We start from the raw sequence: 18,545 nt of genomic DNA on the forward strand, positions 1-18,545 counted from the left end.
ATGCAGGCTCGTCTTGCATCTCCCAAGAAGAAAGGATGTCTGAATCCCCTGTGGAGACCACAGAGAAACACCTAGTTCCCCACCTCATCGCGACCGGAGGCCTCACATCCTTTGAAAACTCCAGAGGTACGCGGAGATCAGTGCCTCCAAAGGAGACGATGCCTGACTCCTCGTGAAACTTGATAGGAGTCCCAGGATTCCTGTGGCACTTGGAAAGGGAAACTTGGTCTCCCACCTCAGCTGGAGAGGCGTCCCAATTGCCTTGCCAAGCCTCGAGGAGAATCCCGAGTTGTGTCTCGCAACTAGGCAAGAGTCCTGACGTGGCTGAACAAACACGTGTGTGGAAGGGCCATCCCCGTCGTAACTCGAGAATATACCCCAGATTCCCGCCGCAACTCGAGAAAAACCATGAGACTTCCCCCTCGCCACGAGATGAGGCCCGATTCCCCTGCACTGCGTGCAGAGCAATTCTGTGTTGCACATCACACATGAAAGGAGCCTTGATTTCCTTGATGGCACTCCAGAGAATCCCTAAGAACACTGTTTCAAGGCTAGAGGGATCCTGAGGTCACTGTAGCAACACGAAAGAGCTCCGTGGACCAAAAATCAACTCGAGATGAGAGGTTTGTCCCTGGCTTCGACTCCAGAGGAATACCACCTTACCACAAGCACCTCAAGAGGAGGCTTCTCTCAGCTCTAGGTATGTGAGAGGGACCCTGAGTTTGCGGCCTCAAGTGGAATGGACACCGCGATGCCCTGACTCGAAATAAGGCCGGATATCCCTGCAGTGACTTGAATGCAGGCTCGTCTTGCATCTCCCAAGACGAAAGGGTGTCTGAATCCCCTGTGGAGACCACAGAGAAAGACCTAGTTCCCCACCTCATCGCGACAGGAGGCCTCAAATCCTTTGAAAACTCCAGAGGTATGCGGAGATCAGTGCCTCCAAAGGAGACAATGCCTGACTCCTCGTGAAACTTGATAGGAGTCCCAGGATTCCTGTGGCACGTGGAAAGCGACCCTTGGTCTCCCGTCTCAGCTGGAGAGGCGTCCCAATTGCCCTGCAAAGCCTCGAGGAGAATCCCGAGTTGTCCCTTGCAACTAGGCAGGAGTCCTGACGTGGCTGAACAAACACGTGGGTGGAAGGGCCATCCCCGTCGTAACTCGAGAATATACCCCAGGTTCCCGCCGCAACTCGAGAAAAACCATGAGACTTCCCCCTCGCCGCGAGATGAGGCCCGATTCCCCTGCACTGCGTGCAGAGCAATTCCGTGTTGCACATCACACATGAAAGGAGCCTTGATTTCCTTGATGGCACTCCAGAGAAACCCCAAGAACACTGTTTCAAGGCTAGAGGGATCCTGAGGTCACTGTAGCAACACGAAAGAGCTCCGTGGACCAAGAATCAACTCGAGATGAGAGGTTAGTCCCTGGCTTCGACTCCTGAGGAATACCACCTTACCACAAGCAACTCAAGAGGAGGCTTCTCTCAGCTCTAGGTATGTGAGACGGATCCTGAGATTGCGGCCTCAAGGGGAAAGGACACCGCGATGCCCTGACTCGAAATAAGGCCGGATATCCCTGCAGTGACTTGAATGGAGGCTCGTCTTGCATCTCCCAAGACGAAAGGGTGTCTGAATTCCCTGTGGAGACCACAGAGAAAGACCTAGTTCCCCACCTCATCGCGACAGGAGGCCTCAAATCCTTTGAAAACTCCAGAGGTAATCGGAGATCAGTGCCTCCAAAGGAGACAATGCCTGACTCCTCGTGAAACTTGATAGGAGTCCCAGGATTCCTGTGGCACGTGGAAAGGGACCCTTGGTCTCCCGTCTCAGCTGGAGAGGCGTCCCAATTGCCCTGCAAAGCCTCGAGGAGAATCCCGAGTTGTCCCTCGCAACTACGCAGGAGTCCTGACGTCGCTGAAGAAACACGTGTGTGGAAGGGTCATCCCCGTCGTAACTCGAGAATATACCCCAGGTTCCCGCCGCAACTCGAGAAAAACCATGAGACTTCCCCCTAGCCGCGAGATGAGGCCCGATACCCCTGCACTGCGTGCAGAGCAATTCCGTGTTGCACATCACACATGAAAGGAGCCTTGATTTCCTTGATGGCACTCCAGAGAAACCCTAAGAAAACTGTTTCAAGGCTAGAGGGATCCTGAGGTCACTGTAGCAACACGAAAGAGCTCCGTGGGCCAAAAATCAACTCGAGATGAGAGGTTAGTTCCTGGCTTCGACTCCAGAGGAACACCACCTTACCACAAGCACCTCAAGAGGAGGCTACACTCAGCTCTAGGTATGTGAGAGGGACCCTGAGTTTGCGGCCTCAAGTGGAATGGACACCGCGATGCCCTGACGCGAAATAAGGCTGAATATCCCTGCAGTGACTTGAATGCAGGCTCGTCTTGCATCTCCCAAGATGAAAGGATGTCTGAATCCCCTGTGGAGACCACAGAGAAAGACCTAGTTCCCCACCTCATCGCGACCGGAGGCCTCACATCATATGAAAACTCCAGAGGTACGCGGAGATCAGTGCCTCCAAAGGAGACGATGCCTGACTCCTCGTGAAACTTGATAGGAGTCCCAGGATTCCTGTGGCACGTGGAAAGGGACCCTTGGTCTCCCGCCTCAGTTGGAGAGGCGTCCCAATTGCCTTGCCAAGCCTCGAGGAGAATCCCGAGTTGTGTCTCGCAACTAGGCAAGAGTCCTGACGTGGCTGAACAAACACGTGTGTGGAAGGGCCATCCCCGTCGTAACTCGAGAATATACCCCAGGTTCCCGCCGCAACTCGAGAAAAACCATGAGACTTCCCCCTCGCCGCGAGATTACGCCCGATTCCCCTGCACTGCGTGCAGAGCAATTCTGTGTTGCACATCACACATGAAAGGAGCCTTGATTTCCTTGATGGCACTCCAGAGAAACCCCAAGAACACTGTTTCAAGGCTAGAGGGATCCTGAGGTCACTGTAGCAACATGAAAGAGCTCTGTGGACCAAAAATCAACTCGAGATGAGAGGTTAGTCCCTGGCTTCGACTCCAGAGGAATACCACCTTACCACAAGCACCTCAAGAGGAGGCTTCTCTCAGCTCTAGGTATGTGAGAGGGACCCTGAGTTTGCGGCCTCAGTGGAATGGACACCGCGATGCCCTGACTCGAAATAAGGCCGGATATCCCTGCAGTGACTGGAATGCAGGCTCGTCTTGCATCTCCCAAGACAAAAGGGTGTCTGAATCCCATGTGGAGACCACAGAGAAAGACCTAGTTCCCCACCTCATCGCGACAGGAGGCCTCAAATCCTTTGAAAACTCCAGAGGTATGCGGAGATCAGTGCCTCCAAAGGAGACGATGCCTGACTCCTCGTGAAACTTGATAGGAGACCCAGGATTCCTGTGGCACGTGGAAAGGGACCCTTGGTCTCCCGTCTCAGCTGGAGAGGCGTCCCAATTGCCCTGCAAAGTCTCGAGGAGAATCCCGAGTTGTCCCTCGCAACTAGGCAGGAGTCCTGACATGGCTGAACACACACGTGTGTGGAAGGGCCATCCCCGTCGTAACTCGAGAATATACCCCAGGTTCCCGCCGCAACTCGAGAAAAACCATGAGACTTCCCCCTCGCCGCGAGATGAGGCCCGATTCCCCTGCACTGTGTGCAGAGCAATTCCGTGTTGCACATCACACATGAAAGGAGCCTTGATTTCCTTGATGGCACTCCAGAGAAACCCCAAGAACACTGTTTCAAGGCTAGAGGGATCCTGAGGTCACTGTAGCAACACGAAAGAGCTCCGTGGGCCAAAAATCAACTCGAGATGAGAGGTGAGTCCCTGGCTTCGACTCCAGAGGAACACCACCTTACCACAAGCACCTCAAGAGGAGGCTACACTCAGATCTAGGTATGTGAGAGGGACCCTGAGTTTGCGGCCTCAAGTGGAATGGACACCGCGATGCTCTGCCGCAAAATAAGGCTGGATATCCCTGCAGTGACTGGAATGCAGGCTCGTCTTGCATCTCCCAAGATGAAAGGATGTCTGAATCCCCTGTGGAGACCACAGAGAAAGACCTAGTTCCCCACCTCATCGCGACCGGAGGCCTCACATCCTTTGAAAACTCCAGAGGTACGCGGAGATCAGTGCCTTCAAAGGAGACGATGCCTGACTCCTCGTGAAACTTGATAGGAGTCCCAGGATTCCTGTGGCACGTGGAAAGGGACCCTTGGTCTCCCGCCTCAGCTGGAGAGGCGTCCCAATTGCCTTGCCAAGCCTCGAGGAGAATCCCGAGTTGTGTCTCGCAACTAGGCAAGAGTCCTGACGTGGCTGAACAAACACGTGTGTGGAAGGGCCATCCCCGTCGTAACTCGAGAATATACCCCAGGTTCCCGCCGCAACTCGAGAAAAACCATGAGACTTCCCCCTCGCCGCGAGATGAGGCCCGATTCCCCTGCACTGCGTGCAGAGCAATTCTGTGTTGCACATCACACATGAAAGGAGCCTTGATTTCCTTCATGGCACTCCAGAGAAACCCCAAGAACACTGTTTCAAGGCTAGAGGGATCCTGAGGTCCCTGTAGCAACACGAAAGAGCTCCGTGGACCAAAAATCAACTCGAGATGAGAGGTTAGTCCCTGGCTTCGACTCCAGAGGAATACCACCTTACCACAAGCACCTCAAGAGGAGGCTTCTCTCAGCTCTAGGTATGTGAGAGGGACCCTGAGTTTGCGGCCTCAAGTGGAATGGACACCGCGATGCCCTGACTCGAAATAAGGCCGGATATCCCTGCAGTGACTGGAATGCAGGCTCGTCTTGCATCTCCCAAGACGAAAGGGTGTCTGAATCCCCTGTGGAGACCACAGAGAAAGACCTAGTTCCCCACCTCATCGCGACAGGAGGCCTCAAATCCTTTGAAAACTCCAGAGGTATGCGGAGATCAGTGCCTCCAAAGGAGACGATGCCTGACTCCTCGTGAAACTTGATAGGAGACCCAGGATTCCTGTGGCACGTGGAAAGGGACCCTTGGTCTCCCGTCTCAGCTGGAGAGGCGTCCCAATTGCCCTGCAAAGCCTCGAGGAGAATCCGGAGTTGTCCCTCGCAACTAGGCAGGAGTCCTGACGTGGCTGAACAAACACGTGGGTGGAAGGGCCATCCCCGTCGTAACTCGAGAATATACCCCAGGTTCCAGCCGCAACTCGAGAAAAACCATGAGACTTCCCCCTCGCCGCGAGATGAGGCCTGATTCCCCTGCACTGCATGCAGAGCAATTCCGTGTTGCACATCACACATGAAGGGAGCCTTGATTTCCTTGATGGCACTCCAGAGAAACCCCAAGAACACTGTTTCAAGGCTAGAGGGATCCTGAGGTCACTGTAGCAACACGAAAGAGCTCCTTGGACCAAGAATCAACTCGAAATGAGAGGTTAGTCCCTGGCTTCGACTCCTGAGGAATACCACCTTACCACAAGCAACTCAAGAGGAGGCTTCTCTCAGCTCTAGGTATGTGAGACGGATCCTGAGATTGCGGCCTCAAGGGGAAAGGACACCGCGATGCCCTGACTCGAAATAAGGCCGGATATCCCTGCAGTGACTTGAATGGAGGCTCGTCTTGCATCTCCCAAGAAGAAAGGATGTCTGAATCCCCTGTGGAGACCACAGAGAAACACCTAATTCCCCACCTCATCGCGACCGGAGGCCTCACATCCTTTGAAAACTCCAGAGGTACGCGGAGATCAGTGCCTCCAAAGGAGACGATGCCTGACTCCTCGTGAAACTTGATAGGAGTCCCAGGATTCCTGTGGCACGTGGAAAGGGACACTTGGTCTCCCGCCTCAGCTGGAGAGGCGTCCCAATTGCCTTGCCAAGCCTCGAGGAGAATCCCGAGTTGTGTCTCGCAACTAGGCAAGAGTCCTGACGTGGCTGAACAAACACGTGTGTGGAAGGGCCATCCCCGTCGTAACTCGAGAATATACCCCAGGTTCCCGCCGCAACTCGAGAAAAACCATGAGACTTCCCCCTCGCCACGAGATGAGGCCCGATTCCCCTGCACTGCGTGCAGAGCAATTCTGTGTTGCACATCACACATGAAAGGAGCCTTGATTTCCTTGATGGCACTCCAGAGAATCCCCAAGAACACTGTTTCAAGGCTAGAGGGATCCTGAGGTCACTGTAGCAACACAAAAGAGCTCCGTGGACCAAAAATCAACTCGAGATGAGAGGTTTGTCCCTGGCTTCGACTCCAGAGGAATACCACCTTACCACAAGCACCTCAAGAGGAGGCTTCTCTCAGCTCTAGGTATGTGAGAGGGACCCTGAGTTTGCGGCCTCAAGTGGAATGGACACCGCGATGCCCTGACTCGAAATAAGGCCGGATATCCCTGCAGTGACTTCAATGCAGGCTCGTCTTGCATCTCCCAGGATGAAAGGATGTCTGAATCCCCTGTGGAAAGCACAGACAAAGACTTAGTTCCCCACTTCATCGCGACCGATAGCCTCACATCCTTTGAAAACTCCAGAGGTACGCGGATATCAGTGCCTCCAAAGGAGACGATGCCTGACTCCTCGTGAAACTTGATAGGAGTCCCAGGATTCCTGTGGCACTTGGAAAGGGACACTTGGTCTCCCGCCTCAGCTGGAGAGGCGTCCCAATTGCCCTGCCAAGCCTCGAGGATAATCCAGAGTTGTCCCTCGCAACTAGGCAGGAGTCCTGACGTCGCTGAAGAAACACGTGGGTGGAAGGGCCATCCCCGTCGTAACTCGAGAATATACCCCAGGTTCCCGCCGCAACTCGAGAAAAACCATGAGACTTCCCCCTCGCCGCGAGATGAGGCCCAATTCCCCTGCACTGCGTGCAGAGCAATTCCGTGTTGCACATCACACATGAAAGGAGCCTTGATTTCCTTGATGGCACTCCAGAGAAACCCCAAGAACACTGTTTCAAGGCTAGAGGGATCCTGAGGTCACTGTAGCAACACGAAAGAGCTCCGTGGGCCAAAAATCAACTCGAGATGAGAGGTTAGTCCCTGGCTTCGACTCCAGAAGAACACCACCTTACCACAAGCACCTCAAGAGGAGGCTACACTTAGCTCTAGGTATGTGAGAGGGACCCTGAGTTTGCGGCCTCAAGTGGAATGGACACCGCGATGCCCTGACGCGAAATAAGGCTGGATATCCCTGCAGTGACTTGAATGCAGGCTCGTCTTGCATCTCCCAAGATGAAAGGATGTCTGAATCCCCTGTGGAGACCACAGAGAAAGACCTAGTTCCCCACCTCATCGCGACCGGAGGCCTCACATCCTTTGAAAACTCCAGAGGTACGCGGAGATCAGTGCCTCCAAAGGAGACAATGCCTGACTCCTCGTGAAACTTGATAGGAGTCCCAGGATTCCTGTGGCACGTGGAAAGGGACCCTTGGTCTCCCGCCTCAGCTGGAGAGGCGTCCCAATTGCCTTGCCAAGCCTCGAGGAGAATCCCGAGTTGTGTCTCGCAACTAGGCAAGAGTCCTGACGTGGCTGAACAAACACGTGTGTGGAAGGGCCATCCCCGTCGTAACTCGAGAATATACCCCAGGTTCCCGCCGCAACTCGAGAAAAACCATGAGACTTCCCCCTCGCCGCGAGATGACGCCCGATTCCCCTGCACTGCGTGCAGAGCAATTCTGTGTTGCACATCACACATGAAAGGAGCCTTGATTTCCTTGATGGCACTCCAGAGAAACCCCAAGAACACTGTTTCAAGGCTAGAGGGATCCTGAGGTCACTGTAGCAACATGAAAGAGCTCTGTGGACCAAAAATCAACTCGAGATGAGAGGTTAGTCCCTGGCTTCGACTCCAGAGGAATACCACCTTACCACAAGCACCTCAAGAGGAGGCTTCTCTCAGCTCTAGGTATGTGAGAGGGACCCCTTAGTTTGCGGCCTCAGTGGAATGGACACCGCGATGCCCTGACTCGAAATAAGGCCGGATATCCCTGCAGTGACTGGAATGCAGGCTCGTCTTGCATCTCCCAAGAGAAAAGGGTGTCTGAATCCCCTGTGGAGACCACAGAGAAAGACCTAGTTCCCCACCTCATCGCGACAGGAGGCCTCAAATCCTTTGAAAACTCCAGAGGTATGCGGAGATCAGTGCCTCCAAAGGAGACGATGCCTGACTCCTCGTGAAACTTGATAGGAGACCCAGGATTCCTGTGGCACGTGGAAAGGGACCCTTGGTCTCCCGCCTCAGCTGGAGAGGCGTCCCAATTGCCTTGCCAAGCCTCGAGGAGAATCCCGAGTTGTGTCTCGCAACTAGGCAAGAGTCCTGACGTGGCTGAACAAACACGTGTGTGGAAGGGCCATCCCCGTCGTAACTCGAGAATATACCCCAGGTTCCCGCCGCAACTCGAGAAAAACCATGAGACTTCCCCCTCGCCGCGAGATGACGCCCGATTCCCCTGCACTGCGTGCAGAGCAATTCTGTGTTGCACATCACACATGAAAGGAGCCTTGATTTCCTTGATGGCACTCCAGAGAAACCCCAAGAACACTGTTTCAAGGCTAGAGGGATCCTGAGGTCACTGTAGCAACATGAAAGAGCTCTGTGGACCAAAAATCAACTCGAGATGAGAGGTTAGTCCCTGGCTTCGACTCCAGAGGAATACCACCTTACCACAAGCACCTCAAGAGGAGGCTTCTCTCAGCTCTAGGTATGTGAGAGGGACCCTGAGTTTGCGGCCTCAAGTGGAATGGACACCGCGATGCCCTGACTCGAAATAAGGCCGGATATCCCTGCAGTGACTTGAATGCAGGCTCGTCTTGCATCTCCCAAGAAGAAAGGATGTCTGAATCCCCTGTGGAGACCACAGAGAAACACCTAGTTCCCCACCTCATCGCGACCGGAGGCCTCACATCCTTTGAAAACTCCAGAGGTATGCAGAGATCAGTGCCTCCAAAGGAGACGATGCCTGACTCCTCGTGAAACTTGATAGGAGTCCCAGGATTCCTGTGGCACGTGGAAAGGGACCCTTGGTCTCCCGCCTCAGCTGGAGAGGCGTTCCAATTGCCTGCCAAGCCTCGAGGAGAATCCCGAGTTGTCCCTCGCAACTAGGCAGGAGTCCTGACGTGGCTGAACAAACACGTGGGTGGAAGGGCCATCCCCGTCGTAACTCGAGAATATACCCCAGGTTCCCGCCGCAACTCGAGAAAAACCATGAGACTTCCCCCTCGATGCGAGATGAGGCCCGATTCCCCTGTACTGCGTGCAGAGCAATTCCGTCTTGCACATCACACATGAAAGGAGCCTTGATTTCCTTGATGGCACTCCAGAGAAACCCCAAGAACACTGTTTCAAGGATAGAGGGATCCTGAGGTCACTGTAGCAACACGAAAGAACTCTGTGGACCAAAAATCAACTCGAAAAGAGAGGTTAGTCCCTGGATTCGTCTCCAGAGGAATACCACCTTACCACAAGCACCTCAAGAGGAGGCTTCTCTCAGCTCTAGGTATGTGAGAGGTACCCTGAGTTTGCGGCCTCAAGTGGAATGGACACCGCGATGCCCTGACTCGAAATAAGGCCGGATATCCCTGCAGTGACTTGAATGCAGGCTCGTCTTGCATCTCCCAAGACGAAAGGGTGTCTGAATCCCCTGTGGAGACCACAGAGAAAGACCTAGTACCCCACCTCATCGCGACCGGAGGCCTCAAATCCTTTGAAAACTCCAGAGGTATGCGGAGATCAGTGCCTCCAAAGGAGACGATGCCTGACTCCTCGTGAAACTTGATAGGAGACCCAGGATTCCTGTGGCACGTGGAAAGGGACCCTTGGTCTCCCGTCTCAGCTGGAGAGGCGCCCCAATTGCCCTGCAAAGCCTCGAGGAGAATCCCGAGTTGTCCCTCGCAACTAGGCAGGAGTCCTGACGTGGCTGAACAAACACGTGTGTGGAAGGGCCATCCCCGTCGTATCTCGAGAATATACCCCAGGTTCCCGCCGCAACTCGAGAAAAACCATGAGACTTCCCCCTCGCCACGAGATGAGGCCCGATTTCCCTGCAGTGCGTGCCGAGCAATTCTGTGTTGCACATCACACATGAAAGGAGCCTTGATTTCCTTGATGGCACTCCAGAGAAACCCCAAGAACACTGTTTCAAGGCTAGAGGGATCCTGAGGTCACTGTAGCAACATGAAAGAGCTCTGTGGACCAAAAATCAACTCGAGATGAGAGGTTAGTCCCTGGCTTCGACTCCAGAGGAATACCACCTTACCACAAGCACCTCAAGAGGAGGCTTCTCTCAGCTCTAGGTATGTGAGAGGGACCCCTTAGTTTGCGGCCTCAGTGGAATGGACACCGCGATGCCCTGACTCGAAATAAGGCCGGATATCCCTGCAGTGACTGGAATGCAGGCTCGTCTTGCATCTCCCAAGAGAAAAGGGTGTCTGAATCCCCTGTGGAGACCACAGAGAAAGACCTAGTTCCCCACCTGATCGCGACAGGAGGCCTCAAATCCTTTGAAAACTCCAGAGGTATGCGGAGATCAGTGCCTCCAAAGGAGACGATGCCTGACTCCTCGTGAAACTTGATAGGAGACCCAGGATTCCTGTGGCACGTGGAAAGGGACCCTTGGTCTCCCGCCTCAGCTGGAGAGGCGTCCCAATTGCCTTGCCAAGCCTCGAGGAGAATCCCGAGTTGTGTCTCGCAACTAGGCAAGAGTCCTGACGTGGCTGAACAAACACGTGTGTGGAAGGGCCATCCCCGTCGTAACTCGAGAATATACCCCAGGTTCCCGCCGGAACTCGAGAAAAACCATGAGACTTCCCCCTCGCCGCGAGATGACGCCCGATTCCCCTGCACTGCGTGCAGAGCAATTCTGTGTTGCACATCACACATGAAAGGAGCCTTGATTTCCTTGATGGCACTCCAGAGAAACCCCAAGAACACTGTTTCAAGGCTAGAGGGATCCTGAGGTCACTGTAGCAACACTAAAGAGTTCTGTGGACCAAAAATCAACTCGAAAAGAGAGGTTAGTCCCTGGATTCGTCTCCAGAGGAATACCACCTTACCACAAGCACCTCAAGAGGAGGCTTCTCTCAGCTCTAGGTATGTGAGAGGTACCCTGAGTTTGCGGCCTCAAGTGGAATGGACACCGCGATGCCCTGACTCGAAATAAGGCCGGATATCCCTGCAGTGACTTCAATGCAGGCTCGTCTTGCATCTCCCAGGACGAAAGGATGTCTGAATCCCCTGTGGAAAGCACAGAGAAAGACTTAGTTCCCCACCTCATCGCGACCGATAGCCTCACATCCTTTGAAAACTCCAGAGGTACGCGGAGATCAGTGCCTCCAAAGGAGACGATGCCTGACTCCTCGTGAAATTTGATAGGAGTCCCAGGATTCCTGTGGCACTTGGAAAGGGACACTTGGTCTCCCGCCTCAGCTGGAGAGGCGTCCCAATTGCCCTGCCAAGCCTCGAGGATAATCCAGAGTTGTCCCTCGCAACTAGGCAGGAGTCCTGACGTCGCTGAAGAAACACGTGGGTGGAAGGGCCATCCCCGTCGTAACTCGAGAATATACCCCAGGTTCCCGCCGCAACTCGAGAAAAACCATGAGACTTCCCCCTCGCCTCGAGATGAGGCCCGATTCCCCTGCACTGCGTGCAGAGCAATTCCGTGTTGCACATCACACATGAAAGGAGCCTTGATTTCCTTGATGGCACTCCAGAGAAACCCCAAGAACACTGTTTCAAGGCTAGAGGGATCCTGAGGTCCCTGTAGCAACACGAAAGAGCTCCGTGGACCAAAAATCAACTCGAGATGAGAGGTTAGTCCCTGGCTTTGACTCCAGAGGAATACCACCTTACCACAAGCACCTCAAGAGGAGGCTTCTCTCAGCTCTAGGTATGTGAGAGGGTCCCTGAGTTTGCGGCCTCAAGTGGAATGGACACCGCGATGCCCTGACTCGAAATAAGGCCGGATATCCCTGCAGTGACTTGAATGCAGGCTCGTCTTGCATCTCCCAAGACGAAAGGGTGTCTGAATCCCCTGTGGAGACCACAGAGAAAGACCTAGTACCCCACCTCATCGCGACCGGAGGCCTCAAATCCTTTGAAAACTCCAGAGGTATGCGGAGATCAGTGCCTCCAAAGGAGACGATGCCTGACTCCTCGTGAAACTTGATAGGAGACCCAGGATTCCTGTGGCACGTGGAAAGGGACCCTTGGTCTCCCGTCTCAGCTGGAGAGGCGTCCCAATTGCCCTGCAAAGCCTCGAGGAGAATCCCGAGTTGTCCCTCGCAACTAGGCAGGAGTCCTGACGTGGCTGAACAAACACGTGTGTGGAAGGGCCATCCCCGTCGTAACTCGAGAATATACCCCAGGTTCCCGCCGCAACTCGAGAAAAACCATGAGACTTCCCCCTCGCCACGAGATGAGGCCCGATTTCCCTGCAGTGCGTGCAGAGCAATTCTGTGTTGCACATCACACATGAAAGGAGCCTTGATTTCCTTGATGGCACTCCAGAGAAACCCCAAGAACACTGTTTCAAGGCTAGAGGGATCCTGAGGTCACTGTAGCAACACGAAAGAGCTCCGTGGGCCAAAAATCAACTCGAGATGAGAGGTTAGTCTCTGGCTTCGACTCCAGAGGAATACCACCTTACCACAAGCACCTCAAGAGGAGGCTTCTCTCAGCTCTAGGTATGTGAGAGGGACCCTGAGTTTGTGGCCTCAAGTGGAATGGACACCGCGATGCCCTGACTCGAAATAAGGCCGGATATCCCTGCAGTGACTTGAATGCAGGCTCGTCTTGCATCTCCCAAGAAGAAAGGATGTCTGAATCCCCTGTGGAGACCACAGAGAAACACCTAGTTCCCCACCTCATCGCGACCGGAGGCCTCACATCCTTTGAAAACTCCAGAGGTACGCGGAGATCAGTGCCTCCAAAGGAGACGATGCCTGACTCCTCGTGAAACTTGATAGGAGTCCCAGGATTCTTGTGGCACGTGGAAAGGGAAACTTGGTCTCCCGCCTCAGCTGGAGAGGCGTTCCAATTGCCCTGCCAAGCCTCGAGGAGAATCCAGAGTTGTCCTTCGCAACTCGGCAGGAGTCCTGACGTGGCTGAACCAACACGTGGGTGGAAGGGCCATCCCAGTCGTATCTCGAGAATATACCCCAGGTTCCCGCCGCAACTCGAGAAAAACCATGAGACTTCCCCCTCGATGCGAGATGAGGCCCGATTCCCCTGTACTGCGTGCAGAGCAATTCTGTGTTGCACATCACACATGAAAGGAGCCTTGATTTCCTTGATGGCACTCCAGAGAAACCCCAAGAACACTGTTTCAAGGATAGAGGGATCCTGAGGTCACTGTAGCAACACGAAAGAACTCTGTGGACCAAAAATCAACTCGAAAAGAGAGGTTAGTCCCTGGATTCGTCTCCAGAGGAATACCACCTTACCACAAGCACCTCAAGAGGAGGCTTCTCTCAGCTCTAGGTATGTGAGAGGGACCCTGAGTTTGCGGCCTCAAGTGGAATGGACACCGCGATGCCCTGACTCGAAATAAGGCCGGATATCCCTGCAGTGACTTGAATGCAGGCTCGTCTTGCATCTCCCAGGACGAAAGGATGTCTGAATTCCCTGTGGAAAGCACAGAGAAAGACTTAGTTCCCCACCTCATCGCGACGGGAGGCCTCACATCCTTTGAAAACTCCAGAGGTACGCGGAGATCAGTGCCTCCAAAGGAGACGATGCCTGACTCCTCATGAAACTTGATAGGAGTCCCAGGATTCCTGTGGCACTTGGAAAGGGACGCTTGGTCTCCCGCCTGAGCTGGAGAGGGGTCCCAATTGCCCTGCCAAGCCTCGAGGAGAATCCAGAGTTGTCCCTCGCAACTAGGCAGGAGTCCTGACGTCGCTGAAGAAACACGTGGGTGGAAGGGCCATCCCCGTCGTAACTCGAGAATATACCCCAGGTTCCCGCCGCAACTCGAGAAAAACCATGAGACTTCCCCCTCGCCGCGAGATGAGGCCCGATTCCCCTGCACTGCGTGCAGAGCAATTCCGTGTTGCACATCACACATGAAAGGAGCCTTGATTTCCTTGATGGCACTCCAGAGAAACCCCAAGAACACTGTTTCAAGGCTAGAGGGATCCTGAGGTCACTGTAGCAACACGAAAGAGCTCCGTGGGCCAAAAATCAACTCGAGATGAGAGGTTAGTCCCTGGCTTCGACTCCAGAGGAAAACCACCTTACCACAAGCACCTCAAGAGGAGGCTTCTCTCAGCTCTAGGTATGTGAGAGGGACCCTGAGTTTGCGGCCTCAAGTGGAATGGACACTGCGATGCCCTGACTCGAAATAAGGCCGGATATCCCGGCAGTGACTGGAATGCAGGCTCGTCTTGCATCTCCCAAGACGAAAGGGTGTCTGAATCCCCTTTGGAGACCACAGAGAAAGACCTAGTTCCCCACCTCATCGCGACAGGAGGCCTCAAATCCTTTGAAAACTCCAGAGGTATGCGGAGATCAGTGCCTCCAAAGGAGACGATGCCTGACTCCTCGTGAAACTTGATAGGAGACCCAGGATTCCTGTGGCACGTGGAACGGGACCCTTGGTCTCCCGTCTCAGCTGGAGAGGCGTCCCAATTGCCCTGCAAAGCCTCGAGGAGAATCCCGCGTTTTCCCTCGCAACTAGGCAGGAGTCCTGACGTCGCTGAAGAAACACGTGTGTGGAAGGGCCATCCCCGTCGTAACTCGAGAATATACCCCAGGTTCCCGCCGCAACTCGAGAAAAACCATGAGACTTCCCCCTCGCCGTGAGATGAGGCCCGATTCCCCTGCACTGCGTGCAGAGCAATTCCGTGTTGCACATCACACATGAAAGGAGCCTTGATTTCCTTCATGGCACTCCAGAGAAACCCCAAGAACACTGTTTCAAGGCTAGAGGGATCCTGAGGTCACTGTAGCAACATGAAAGAGCTCCGTGGACCAAGAATCAACACGAGATGAGAGGTTAGTCCCTGGCTTCGACTCCTGAGGAATACCACCTTACCACAAGCACCTCAAGAGGAGGCTTCTCTCAGCTCTAGGTATGTGAGAGGGATCCTGAGTTTGCGGCCTCAAGTGGAATGGACACCGCGATGCCCTGACTCGAAATAAGGCCGGATACCCCTGCAGTGACTTGAATGCAGGCTCGTCTTGCAACTCCCAAGAAGAAAGGATGTCTGAATCCCCTGTGGAGACCACAGAGAAACACCTAATTCCCCACCTCATCGCGACCGGAGGCCTCACATCCTTTGAAAACTCCAGAGGTACGCGGAGATCAGTGCCTCCAAAGGAGACGATGCCTGACTCCTCATGAAACTTGATAGGAGTCCCAGGATTCTTGTGGCACGTGGAAAGGGACCCTTGGTCTCCCGCCTCAGCTGGAGAGGCGTCCCAATTGCCTTGCCAAGCCTTGAGGAGAATCCCGAGTTGTGTCTCGCAACTAGGCAAGAGTCCTGACGTGGCTGAACAAACACGTGTGTGGAAGGGCCATCCCCGTCGTAACTCGAGAATATACCCCAGGTTCCCACCGCAACTCGAAAAAACCATGAGACTTCCCCCTCGCCGCGAGATGAGGCCCGATTCCCCTGCACTGCGTGCAGAGCAATTCTGTGTTGCACATCACACATGAAAGGAGCCTTGATTACCTTCATGGCACTCCAGAGAAACCCCAAGAACACTGTTTCAAGGCTAGAGGGATCCTGAGGTCACTGTAGCAACACGAAAGAGCACTGTGGACCAAAAATCAACTCGAGATGAGAGGTTAGTCCCTGGCTTCGACTCCAGAGGAATACCACCTTACCACAAGCACCTCAAGAGGAGGCTTCTCTCAGCTCTAGGTATGTGAGAGGGACCCTGAGTTTGCGGCCTCAAGTGGAATGGACACCGCGATGCCCTGACTCGAAATAAGGCTGGATATCCCTGCAGTGACTGGAATGCAGGCTCGTCTTGCATCTCCCAAGACGAAAGTGTGTCTGAATCCCCTGTGGAGACCACAGAGAAAGACCTAGTTCCCCACCTCATCGCGACAGGAGGCCTCAAATCCTTTGAAAACTCCAGAGGTATGCGGAGATCAGTGCCTCCAAAGGAGACGATGCCTGACTCCTCGTGAAACTTGATAGGAGACCCAGGATTCCTATGGCACGTGGAAAGGGACCCTTGGTCTCCCGTCTCAGCTGGAGAGGCGTCCCAATTGCCCTGCAAAGCCTCGAGGAGAATCCCGAGTTGTCCCTCGCAACTAGGCAGGAGTCCTGACATGGCTGAACACACACGTGTGTGGAAGGGCCATCCCCGTCGTAACTCGAGAATATACCCCAGGTTCCCGCCGCAACTCGAGAAAAACCATGAGAATTCCCCCTCGCCGTGAGATGAGGCCCGATTCCCCTGCACTGCGTGCAGTGCAATTCTGTGTTGCACATCACACATGAAAGGAGCCTTGATTTCCTTCATGGCACTCCAGAGAAACCCCAAGAACACTGTTTCAAGGCTAGAGGGATCCTGAGGTCACTGTAGCAACACGAAAGAGCTCCGTGGACCAAGAATCAACACGAGATGAGAGGTTAGTCCCTGGCTTCGACTCCTGAGGAATACCACCTTACCACAAGCACCTCAAGAGGAGGCTTTTCTCAGCTCTAGGTATGTGAGAGGGATCCTGAGTTTGCGGCCTCAAGTGGAATGGACACCGCGATGCCCTGACTCGAAATAAGGCCGGATATCCCTGCAGTGACTTGAATGCAGGCTCGTCTTGCATCTCCCAAGAAGAAAGGATGTCTGAATCCCCTGTGGAGACCACAGAGAAAGACCTAGTTCCCCACCTCATCGCGACCGGAGGCCTCACATCCTTTGAAAACTCCAGAGGTATGCGGAGATCAGTGCCTCCAAAGGAGACGATGCCTGACTCCTCGTGAAACTTGATAGGAGTCCCAGAATTCTTGTGGCACGTGGAAAGGGACCCTTGGTCTCCCGCCTCAGCTGGAGAGGCGTCCCAATTGCCTTGCCAAGCCTCGAGGAGAATCCCGAGTTGTGTCTCGCAACTAGGCAAGAGTCCTGACGTGGCTGAACACACACGTGTGTGGAAGGGCCATCCCCGTCGTAACTCGAAAATATACCCCAGGTTCCCGCCGCAACTCGAGAAAAACCATGAGACTTCCCCCTCGCCGCGAGATGAGGCCCGATTCCCCTGCACTGCGTGCAGAGCAATTCTGTGTTGCACATCACACATGAAAGGAGCCTTGATTTCCTTGATGGCACTCCAGAGAAACCCCAAGAACACTGTTTCAAGAATAGAGGGATCCTGAGGTCACTGTAGGAACACGAAAGAACTCTGTGGACCAAAAATCAACTCGAAAAGAGAGGTTAGTCCCTGGATTCGTCTCCAGAGGAATACCACCTTACCACAAGCACCTCAAGAGGAGGCTTCTCTCAGCTCTAGGTATGTGAGAGGGACCCTGAGTTTGCGGCGTCAAGTGGAATGGACACCGCGATACCCTGACTCGAAGTAAGGCCGGATATACCTGCAGTGACTGGAATGCAGGCTCGTCTTGCATCTCCCAAGACGAAAGGGTGTCTGAATCCCCTGTGGAGACCACAGAGAAAGACCTACTTCCCCACCTCATCGCGACAGGAGGCCTCAAATTCTTTGAAAACTCCAGAGGTATGCGGAGATCAGTGCCTCCAAAGGAGACGATGCCTGACCCCTCGTGAAACTTGATAGGAGACCCAGGATTCCTGTGGCACGTGGAAAGGGACCCTTGGTCTCCCGTCTCAGCTGGAGAGGTGTCCCAATTGCCCTGCAAAGCCTCGAGGAGAATCCCGAGTTGTCCCTCGCAACTAGGCAGGAGTCCTGACATGGCTGAACACACACGTGTGTGGAAGGGCCATCCAGGTCGTAACTCGAGAATATACCCCAGGTTCCCGCCGCAACTCGAGAAAAACCATGAGACTTCCCCCTCGCCGCGAGATGAGGCCCGATTCCCCTGCACTGCGTGCAGAGCAGTTCCGTGTTGCACATCACACATGAAAGGAGCCTTGATTTCCTTCATGGCACTCCAGAGAAACCCCAAGAACACTGTTTCAAGGCTAGAGGGATCCTGAGGTCACTGTAGCAACACGAAAGAGCTCCGTGGACCAAGAATCAACACGAGATGAGAGGTTAGTCCCTGGCTTCGACTCCTGAGGAATACCACCTTACCACAAGCACCTCAAGAGGAGGCTTCTCTCAGCTCTAGGTATGTGAGTGGGACCCTGAGTTTGCGGCGTCAAGTGGAATGGACACCGCGATGCCCTGACTCGAAATAAGGCCGGATATACCTGCAGTGACTGGAATGCAGGCTCGTCTTGCATCTCCCAAGACGAAAGGGTGTCTGAATCCCCTGTGGAGACCACAGAGAAAGACCTAGTTCCCCACCTCATCGCGACAGGAGGCCTCAAATTCTTTGAAAACTCCAGAGGTATGCGGAGATCAGTGCCTCCAAAGGAGACGATGCCTGACTCCTCGTGAAACTTGATAGGAGACCCAGGATTCCTGTGGCACGTGGAAAGGGACCCTTGGTCTCCCGTCTCAG

This window comes from Cervus elaphus, chromosome 19 (assembly GCF_910594005.1).
Source record: "Cervus elaphus chromosome 19, mCerEla1.1, whole genome shotgun sequence".
NCBI lineage: Eukaryota > Metazoa > Chordata > Mammalia > Artiodactyla > Cervidae > Cervus > Cervus elaphus.